At 44.2% G+C, this 10,283-nt stretch overlaps 1 pseudogene; it reads right to left on the bottom strand.

The window, feature by feature from the left end:
* Nucleotides 1-8,777: 8,777 nt before the first annotated feature.
* LOC115835557 lies at nt 8,778-9,208 on the bottom strand (annotated as a pseudogene).
* Between the last annotated feature and the right edge of the window lie 1,075 nt (nt 9,209-10,283).

Consider the following 10,283-nt stretch of genomic DNA (forward strand, 5'->3'; position numbering starts at 1 on the left):
CACCTTTTTAAACAATCAGTTGGCTGTTTATGTATGGACTGATTTCTAGACGCTCTGCTCTGATCCAGTGGCTTAGGTGTCTGTTTTTATGCCAATGTCTTGCCATTTTGGTTCCTACAGCTTGATAGCATACTTTGAAGATAAAAAACCATGAAATCTTTTTATTTTCCCTTTGTATTTGCTTCTGACATCATCACTCAGAGAGATTTCAAAGGAGATATTGATTCTTTACTTTTTCAGTTTTTTTGATTGTGAAGACAGAGTGATGACATCAAATTTCCTTAGGTGTCACCCTGAAAACTGGAACTCCATTTTATTTTTGCTATATATTTATTACTGTTTATATTATATACTGGGTATTTGGCAATTACATGTCAGTATAATTACAAATAGGTTTCAATTACACAAAATATTTAATGCTCAAATCCTACAGTAAGAGGATGTTATATTTTAATACAATAATCTGAAAAATAAACTAAAAATAAAACATCATCTAGTATAACAATATATTGTTATTGTATGCAGTTCTGTTTTAGACAAGCACAAAACACACACCAATATGTTATTTCAGCCATTAATATAGGTTACATTGGGAACAATTCTCTGAAGGTGAAGGCGTGGAAACGAATGAAGAGATTAGACAGGGTCTCTGGGGTTTGTGTTTCTCTGTCTAGTTTTTCATGCATCTCCTAGAGTGTGTTACCATCCTAACATCATGAAAGATCACTCTGTGACACAAAACAATCTTGGTCTGAATGTGAAAAAACCCATTTTAGAGGAAAAGCTAATTTTTAATTTCATTTTTATTTTTGCAAGCTGAAAAACAGTTGGTTGATTTCCCAGGAAAATTATGGAAAAGTATTAAATGTTTATAAGGTAACTATTCCAGTGTGCTTAGAAAGCCTGAGACCTTCTAGTTAGAGTATTGGAAGACTTTCTGTTTGTTTTATCTCTTTAAAATCACATTTGAGCAAAAATATCCAAAGTCATAGCAAATCAGGATTCAGTGTGAATCCACCATAGTCTCTTAAAAGGATGTCTTTTTTCTCTCTGAAAACAGTTCCCCGTCCACGGGATGCCCAAAGCCCATACATCTTTCTTCCTCCAACTAGGAAGACCCAGAAAAACACCCACTCATGCATGGACCTCAGAGAACCAAATATAATGACAATGATTGTTAGTTTTTTGAGACAGAGTCTTACTCTGTTGGCCAGGTGGAAGGGCAGTGATGTCAGTTTGGCTCCCTCTGACTTCCACCTCCAGAGCTCAATCAGTCCTTGCACCTCAGCCTCTGAGTAGGTGAAACCACAGGCACCAGCAACCACACCCAGCTAATTTTTTTTTTTTATTTATTTTTTTTTTGGAGAGGAAGTTTTGCCAAGATTCCTGGCCTGGACAGGAACTCCTGAGCTCAATCGATCTTCCCCCGTCGGCTGCCCAAAGTGCTGGAATTACAGGAATGAACCACTCTGCCTGGTCTGAGATATAAATATGATTGAAAGGGATTCTGAAACGGGCTGCTGCTTTCCTCTGGGTGAGACCAATATTTTCCCAGAGGAAGATGATTTATTTTATTTTTGTACTGGATGTTGGGGAAGCGGCACTTGGGCTGTCCCCTGTGAAAGGCCTTTTTCCAATGCCCAGGGTGTAACAAGGGCTTCTTCCCACATCTCACACATGTCCAGGGCTTCTCCTACCAACTCCCCGACAAAGACCTGGGTCATTACAGCCATGTCCATTGCAGTAACCTGGTTCTAGGACACTGACCTGCACCTGATGAAATGCATCGGACTTCTACAGGGTGCCTCTCTCCCTTTCCCACCACAGACACACCCACACTGGTTATTCTACCAACCCTAATGTGAAGTGACTTGTGGATACACAGTCTATTCACATTGTAGAAAGTAGCGATCAATGTATGTTCATAGCAAACTAGTAGGAACAGCCCAGGCGACAGGGAACATTGCAAACATGGAACTGCATATGGAGAAAGTCAAAGTGTGGATCTCATCTGCTGTTTGATCAATCAGAGGAGACATTATTTGTTTGACACCAATAATTTTTTTTTCCCCCGTAGTCTCTCTGTGTTGCCCAGGCTGGAATGCAGTGGGGCCATCTCGGCTCACTGCAAGCTCCGCCTCCCAGGTTCACACCATTCTCCTGCCTCAGCCTCTCTGAGTAGCTGGGACTACAGGCGCCCACCACCACGCCCGGCTAATATTTTGTATTTTTAGTAGAGACGGGGTTTCACCATGTTAGCCAGGCTGGTCTTGAGCTCCTGACCTTGTGATCAGCCCACCTCGGCCTCCCAAAGTGCTGGGATTACAGGCGTGAGCCACCGCACCTGTACAAGTTTATTTGGTTTTCAATAAAATTAAGGACCCAACTTTTTCACAATTGTTCTTGATGTGAACTACTGAAACGTGTTCACACCGACATTTCCACTTGACATGAATGCATTAACTCCTTTATGTAGATTGAAAATTTACAATTAAAAGAAAATAGAAACACAGTCACTACCTGTGATTTCTGCCTCGGTTTTTGCTCTCAATCATATGCTTAGTTATGGGATATGATACCATGTGGGAAATGATACCAATACTGAACACAACTTCTAACATCATATCTCTCATTAACAGAGAGGAGGAAAAACAGAACAGAACGCAAAGGAAATCATTTACAATGCAAGATTTTCTAGGAGCCTGGGCTCTTAAGCACCCTCTCTGCGGAGGCGCCGGCCAGCTGCATGTCTCTGGGCATGATTGTGACACGCCTGGCATGGATGGCACACAGGTTGGCGTCTTTAAAGGACAGTAGCTCGCTGGCCTATGTAGGGCGCCAATGGCCGCGCTCTGGAAGCGCAGGTTGGGGCTGATGGCCTGGGCGATCTCGCGCACCAGGCCCTGGAAAGGCAGCTTGGGCAGGAGCAACTGAGTGGACTTCTGGTACTTTCTGATTTTGCGCAGCGCCAGGGTGCCAGGCCTGTAGCGGTGAGGCTTTTTGATCCCTCCTGTAGGCGGCGCCCTCTTGCCGGAGGCTTTGGTGGCCAGGGGCTTCCTGGAGTCCTGCCAGGTGGTGGCTTTGTGCGGGGACTGCTTGGTGCTCACCATGGTGCGGTGGCCTCTTCCTTCTCCTTGAGCTGAGCCTGGCTGGCTGCAGGCAGTGCTGGGGTCAGAGAGAGAGAGCGGTGGGGCTGTGGACAGCATTCAGAGAGCCTGTGAGTTGAGATCCATGCGCGTGATTCTCCCACACACTTAGTCCCTGCAAACCCAGCCCCACACTTACCAGCTCTCAGGTCTGTGGGTCGGAGGCCGGGCTGCTTAGTCTTCCCGGAGAGTCCTGGGTTTTTTTCGTCTACACAGCAGCAGCCAGGAATCTCCCTTGCAGGCAGTCTCTTTCTGACTGGAGATCTCGTGGACTCAGTAAAGTCCTGCCATTAGACCCACCAAGCTACCTTCCATTGCACTCACTGCTTCACTAGACCCTCAACCTAATCAGGGCTGTGAAAACCTAATCAGGGCTATGAAAATCTAATCAAGTCCTCGGGTTCTGCACACACCCAAGGGAGATGTGGACTGTGCTTCTGGACTGTGCCTCATAGGAGGGATGGTAGGTGCGAATTAGCTAGAATCCGGGTGCAAAAGTGATTCTGAAAGTTTACATTTCATGATAATCATGGAAGTAGTTACAATAAAAAAGATGTTTGAATAGAGTCACACATCAGACGACTTCCATGACTGCCCCAAAACACCAAAGGTGCGATCATGCGGCATTTCTGAGGCTCTCCGAGGATGCGGTGAGACGGGAAGGGAAAGATGAAAAACCTAAATGGTCACTCCTCTATTAGGGATGCTCCTGGGGGCATCATTTTTCTCCCCCAAAGTGACATTCATGGAAATCTCCTGGTAGCCTTTGGGGGAAGCTGAGGCTTTTTGATGAAATGGTCATATGTGCCTGTCACTGGGGCCCCCAGCTCCTTCTTTACCTTGATGCCAGGGCTGAGCCTTCTTTCCATTGTGCACTTTGGAAATGCCATGAGGCCCATTGAAGTCCCTGAGTTCACTGAGCTGCTGAACCGAGGTCAGAGCTGCTACCTTCATACCTCTACCTCCATGAGAAAAAGCAAAGCAAAGAAAAACACAAAAACTAACAAATAAAGAAACAACACACAAACAAAAGCACCTATTTCAATACACTGTTAACAGGCTTCTCTGATACTTGTCGAAGAAATTTAATGCCCATGCATGCAATGCACATACCATGCAGACAACAGGAAATTCAGGTATAATCAACACTCGCAAAATAAGTTCATATACCCATTTAAAAATCGAGCTCAATTCGTAGTAAACCTTTAGGTTCATGCTAAAATTGTGCAGGACAAACATAGGTCCTCAATATCCTCTGTCCCCTTAGATGCATAGTTCCATTCACTAACAACTTTCTGTCCTAGAGTGGTACGTTCGCTACAATCATTCAACCTACAATGACACATCACTCTGATGATGAGACCACATAGCTCTCCTTAGTATTCACTTGGGTGTTGTAAATTCTATGGACGGGAGCAATGGCATAGTTACATGTATCTGCTATTATTCTATCATGTGGAATAGTTTCACTTCAGTACCAAGGCACTGTGTCCTATCTCTGCACTGTTTCTTCACTTTCAGTGCCTTGCAACGACTCAACTATTGATTTATTTATTTATATTTAAAATAGACACATCTCACTATATATATTTCTTATATACAAAATGCTGTTTTAAAGTATGTACACATTGTCTATTGTCTAAATCTAAGTAATGGACATCCATTACCTCCCATATGTATTACTGTAGTGAGAACACTGTACACCCACGTTAATAGCATTTTTCAAGGATACAGTCTGTTGAACTGAAATGTCGTGTATTTTGACCAATGTCTCCTCAAATTTCCCACCTCCAGCCACCACAGCCTCAGACCACCACCTTTCTTCTCTTTTACGTCTATCAGATTAACTTTGTTGGTCCACATATGAGATCATGTGGTATTTGTATTTTTACACCTGGCTTATTTCACTTAGTATGATGTTCTCCAGGTGCATCCATGTGTCACAAATGACAAGGTGTCCTTCTTTAAGGTTGCATAGTATTCCATTGTGTTTAAATGTCAGATTTTCCTCATCCTGTCATTCATTTGCAGACATTTAGGTGGATTCCATATCTTAGCTATTGTAAATAGTGCTGCAACATCGTGGGAGGGCAGACATCTCTTCAGCAGACTGATTTCATTTCTTTTTGATATATACATAGCAGAGTGAAATCTGGCTCACATGATAGCTCTATTCTTTCAGTTTGTGGAGGAAGGCCCATAGTGTTTTCTATAATGGCTGTCCTAATTTACATTCCCAGGAATAGTATAAGGGTTCCCTTTCCTCCACATCCTCATCAACAAGTGTTGACCTTAGACTTTTGGTCATAGCCATTCTAACGAGTGTGAGGTGATATCTTATTTCAGTTCTAATTTACATTTTAGTGTTGTTGAGCATATATATACATGTGTATATATGTGTGTATATATGCATATATGTGTCTGTACATATGTGTATACATATGTGTATATGTATATACCTGTTGGCCACTTGTATGTTTTCTTTTCAGAAATGTCTATTATTTAGGTCCTTTGCTTGGTTTTTAAATTTTGCTTTTGTTTCTTGCTATTGAGTCGTTTGAGTTCCTAGTATACTTTGAACAGTAATTAATCCCTTATATGATGTAGGGTTTGCAAATTTTTTGTCTCATGAGTTTGTCTCTTCATGGTGTTGATATTTTTTTAGCTTTGCACATTTTTTTTTTTTTAGTTAGATGCAATCCATTGTTTACTTTACCCTTTGCTGTCTGTGCTTTTGGGACATATTTCAGAAATCACTGGCTTAACCACTGTCCCTGAGTATGTCCCCTGTTTTTCTCTAGTGGGTCCATAGTTTAAGGTTTTTCATATAACTTGGTTTATTCTTGTGTATGGTAAGAGATAATGGTCCAATTTCATTTTTCTGGATGTAGATTCCCTGTTTTCCTATCACCATTGATGAAAGAGACTGTCCTTTTGTTGTGGTGGGTTGTTGGCAGCTTTGTAAAAATTTAGTTGGCTCTCTTCTCTGTTTCAGTGGCTGAGGTGTCTGTTTTTATGCCAGTGTTAGGCCCTTTTGGTTCCTACAGCTTGATAGCATACTTTGAAGTTAGGACAGCCGTCATCTTTTTTTTTTTTTCTCTGTGAATTACCCTGGGCATCACCACTCAGAGAGATGTCAAAAGAGGTATTGAATATTCAGTATTTTAGTTTTTAACTCATTTTGAATACTGAGTGATGACATTGAATCCCCTTACGTGCCAGCCTGAAAACTGTAACTCATTTTATTTTTGCTATACATTTGTTACCGTTTATCTTATATTCAGGGTATTGGATCAATTACGTATCAGTATAACTATAAATAAGGCTCAATTACACAAAATGTTTAATGCTAAAATCTTATAGTGAGAGGAAATTTTATTTTTAATTTCTGTATTTTTGTAGAATACTATGAAAAATAAAGTAAAAATAGAATATTATCTAGTATAATATATATTATTTTCACACATATTTTTGTATTAGAGAAGCACAAAACAAATATCAGTATGTTATTTCAGCCCTTAACATAGGTTACATTTGGACCAAGTCTTTGAAGGTGAAGTCATGGAAATGAATGCAGAGATTAGACAGGGTCTCTGGGGTCTGTGTTGCTCTGTCTAGTTTTTCATGCAATTCCTAGAGTGTGTTACCATCCTAACATCATCAAACATCACTCCCTGACATGAAACAGTCTTGGTAGGAAAGTAAAGAGTCATTTTAGAGAAGAAAACTGGTTTTAATTTCATTTTTATTTTTGCAATCTGGAGAGCAGTTGGTTGATTCCCCAGGAAAAGTTATGGAAAAGTATTTAATATTTACAAGGTCAACTATTCCAGTGCTCTTAGAAAGCCCAGGGCCTTCAGGACAGAGTATTGTAAGGGAAGACTTTCTGTTTGTTTTATCTCTAAATCCCATAGGAGAAAAATTCCTAAGTCATAGCAGCTTTAGGATTCAGTGTGAACGCACCATAGCCTCTTCAGAGGGTTCCTTTTCTCTCTCTGAAAACAGCTCCCTGTCCACAGGATCCTCAAAGCCCATGTACCTTTCTTCCTCTAGCTAGGATGCCCCAGAACAATGCCTACCCATGCATTGACCTCAGAGATCCAAACATGATGATGATGATTGTTATTATTTTTGAGACAGGGTTTCGCTCTGTCGGCCAGGTGAAATGACAGTGGTGCCCTCAGCTCACTGCAGCCTCCAACTCCAGAGCTCAAGTGATCCTCCTGCTTCAGTTTCTTGAGTAGGTGAATCCTCAGGCTCCAGTTACCATGTCCAGCTAATTTCTTTTTCTAAATTTACAGAGAAGAGGTTTTGCCATGTTTCCTAGGCTGATCATTAACCCTTTAGCTCAAGTGATCTGCCTGCCTCAGCCTCCTAAAATGCTGGGATATTAGGAATGAGCCACTGTGCCTGGTCTGAGATATAAATATGATTAAAAGGGATTGTGAAACAGGCTGCTGCCTTCATCTGGGTGAGACCAATGTAAGCTATAAGAAAGATGTTAAATCATGGTTGAGTCCAGGATGGAATGAGATACTGAAGCTCCAGCCTGCAGAGGGTCTTGTCATAGAAAGACTGGAACTAGTACTTTCTTCTCTGAGATCAGGCCTTTCTATCTGGGCTGGGGCCCAGAGGAAGATGATTTTTATTTTGTACGCGGTGTTGGGGAAGTGACCCATGTGAAAGGTCACACAAGAAAAGCCATGACCCCGCACCATGGCGTGCACCAAGCCCACTGCCCGCAAAGCTACCGTCTGCCCCCCAAGGAAGACCCTGGCCACCAAAGCCACAGGCAAGAGGGCGCTGTTCACAGGAGCGATCAAGAAGCCTCAGCGCTCCCGTCTCCTTGGGCTGAGCCTGGCCAGCGCAGGCTGTTCCCAGCCCTCCAAGGCTTGGGCTGCAATGGGATTTTTCTCCCCACATCTCACACACGTCCAGGGCCTCTCCTACCACCTCCCCAGCCAAAATCTGGGTCATTTCAGCCACGGCCACGACCGTGATCAGGTTCTAGGACACTGACCTGGAGCTGATGGACTGAACTGAACTTGTAACGGGTGCCTCCCTCCCTTTCCCACCCACAAACACACACACTGGTTTTCCTGCCTCCTGTAATGTGAAGTGACTTGTGGATAGAGAGTCTATTCAACTTTCAGAAAGTAGAGTTGAATGTATATTATAGCAAAGGAGCAGGAACAGCCCAGGAGACAGGGAACATTTAGAACACAGAGCCGCGTATAAGAAAAGTCAAAGTGTGGATCGCATCTGCTGTTTGATCAAATGCAGGAGACATTATCTATTTCCCACTAATAAATTTATTTGGTTTTCAATAATGTTAATGAGCAAATTTTTCACAATTGTTCTTGATTTGAAGTGTTGAAAGGTGTTCAGTGAGAAATTCCCAGTTGACATGAATGCATCAGACCCTCAATGTAGATAGAAAGTTTACAAACAAAAGAAAACAGTAACAGTCATACCCATTATATCTGCCTCTGTTGTTACTCCCAGTCATATGCAGGGCTACTTTTGGACCCCGTGAGGGAAATAAAACCAAAAGTGAAGAAAAATGCTAATATCAGATCCAGGATGAGCGCAGAGGAGAGTAAAAGCACAACCAAACGGAAACGAAGCTGTCTAAAGTGCAGTGTTTGCCAGGAGTGTCGGCTCTCCGCGGAGGCGGCGGGCCAGCTGGGTGTCTCTGGGCATAACTGTGACACGCCTGGCATGGATGGCACATGGGTTGGCGTCTTCAAAGAGGCGCACCAGGTAGGCCTCCCTGGTACCCTGAGAGCACCAATGGCAGCGATCTGGAAGCGCAGGTCCGGGCTGATGTCCTGGACGATCTCGCGCACCAGGAACTGGAAGGGCAGCTTGCGCAGGAGCAGCTGCGTGGACTTCTGCTGGTACTTTATGATTTTGCGCAGCGCCAGGGTGCCAGGCCTGTAGCGCTGAGGCTTCTTGATCGCTCCTGTGAGCGGCGCCCTCTTGCCAGCGGCTTTGGTGGCCAGGGTCTTCCTTGGGGGGCAGACGGTGGCTTTGCGGGAGGTGAGCTTGGTGCACGCCATAGTGCGGGGTCATGGCCTTTCCTGTGTCCTTAGGCTGAGCCTGGTGAACAAGAGGCAGTGCTGGTACCTGACAGCAATGATGGTGGGGCTGTGGACAGGACTCAGCCGCAGGCTCTCCCCTGTCCTTGGGCTGAGCCTGGCCAGCTGCAGGCTGCCCCAGCGTCAGAGAGCGAGGGCAGTGGGGCTGTGGACAGGATTCAGAGAGCCTGTGAGTTGAGATCCATGTAGAATATGCACCCACACACTTAGCCTTTTCCAACCCAGCCCTGGACTTACCAGCTCCCAGGTCTGCGGGTCAGAGGCCCCACAGCTCGGTCTCCCCCGTGGGTTTCCGGGCTTCCAAGGTCTACACAGCAGCAGCCAGGAATCTCCCTTCCAGGCTGTCTGGCTCTGGCTGGAGATCTCTGTGGTCTCAGCCAAGTCCAGCCTCTTATAAGTGGCTCAGATGATTGCATTAGACCCACCCAGCTACCTTCCATTGCTCTCACTGCTTCACTAGACCCTCAACCTCATCAGGGCTGTGAAAACCTAATCAAGTCCTTGGGTTCTGCACACACATGACTGTGACTCATGAGAGGGATGGTAGGTGTGAGTTAGCTGGAATCTGGGTGCGAAAGTGATTCTGAAAGTTTACATCTCATGATCATCATGGAAATAGTTACAATGAAAACATTTCAATAAAGTCACACGTTCCATGACTTTCATGACTGCTGCAGAACTCCACTGGGTGCCACCATGAGGTGTCTCTCAGGTTCTTTGAGGATGAGGTGAAACAGGGAGGGAAAGATGGAAAACCTAAATGGTCACTCCTCTATCAGGGATGCTCCCAGGGACATTTTTCTCCCCAAAAGTGACACTCATGAAAATCTGCCTTGGGAAGAAAGCTGAAGTCTTTTTGATAAAATGGTCACATGTGTCTGTCACTGATACCCCCTGGCTCCTTTTTACCTTAATGCCAGGGCTAAGCTTTGTTTCCATTGCCCACTTTGGAAATACCATGAGGCCCAGTGAAGCCAGTCCTGACTTCACTGAGCTGCTGAACCTAGGTCATGGCTGCTACCTTCATACCTCCGAC

The sequence above is a fragment of the Nomascus leucogenys genome, chromosome 6 (assembly GCF_006542625.1).
Source record: "Nomascus leucogenys isolate Asia chromosome 6, Asia_NLE_v1, whole genome shotgun sequence".
In the NCBI taxonomy this organism is placed as follows: domain Eukaryota; kingdom Metazoa; phylum Chordata; class Mammalia; order Primates; family Hylobatidae; genus Nomascus; species Nomascus leucogenys.